The sequence below is a fragment of the Nanorana parkeri genome, unplaced genomic scaffold, assembly GCF_000935625.1.
Source record: "Nanorana parkeri isolate BGI_ZX_2015 unplaced genomic scaffold, ASM93562v1 scaffold159, whole genome shotgun sequence".
Taxonomy (NCBI): Eukaryota; Metazoa; Chordata; class Amphibia; order Anura; family Dicroglossidae; genus Nanorana; species Nanorana parkeri.
The window spans coordinates 1,420,870-1,421,484 of NW_017306427.1; the positions used below are offsets into that span (position 1 = coordinate 1,420,870).

The 615-nt window shown below is 33.7% G+C and overlaps 1 protein-coding gene across 1 annotated transcript in view; it reads left to right on the forward strand.

Annotated features, from left to right (window-relative positions):
• Positions 1-615, forward strand: part of LOC108785392 (contactin-associated protein-like 5) — a 283,646-nt gene that overhangs the window by 110,956 nt on the left and 172,075 nt on the right. The gene's annotated exons all lie outside the window — the stretch shown is intronic.

The window sequence follows — 615 nt, forward strand, 5'->3', positions numbered from 1 at the left end:
CTCAGCTTTGAATACATGATCTGATAGAGGATACAATTTTGTAGACACAGAATTTTGTGGAACAAAGGTGCCGATTGCTTAGGATACACAGTGCTTTAGTAAAATGAATGTATTCCAGATCAGATTTACATCGACTTTACACAGCTTGGTTTTGCATTATTTACATTGTCACTAAACTGGTAACAAAAATTATTCACAGTGCCACAAAGTTGTCTGACAGAAGAGACTGGTGTTATAAATTGAAAAGATTTCTTCACAATATCTTCGTAGAAGCTTATTCTGCGTATGATGAAAGGTGTTTTATAGCTTTGCTTAAAAATCTAAAACAGTTTTTGCACCTCTAGAAAGAGAGAATTCTTTACTCAGAAGTGTGAAATTTTAAATAGGCATCAGAGAAAGACAATGCGTAATATATAAACATGCATCAGAGAAAGACAATGCGTAATATATAAACATGCACCAGAGAAAGACAATGCGTAATATATAAACATGCACCAGAGAAAGACAATGCGTAATATATAAACATGCACCAGAGAAAGACAATGCGTAATATATAAACATGCACCAGAGAAAGACAATGCGTAATATATAAACATGCACCAGAGAAAGACAATG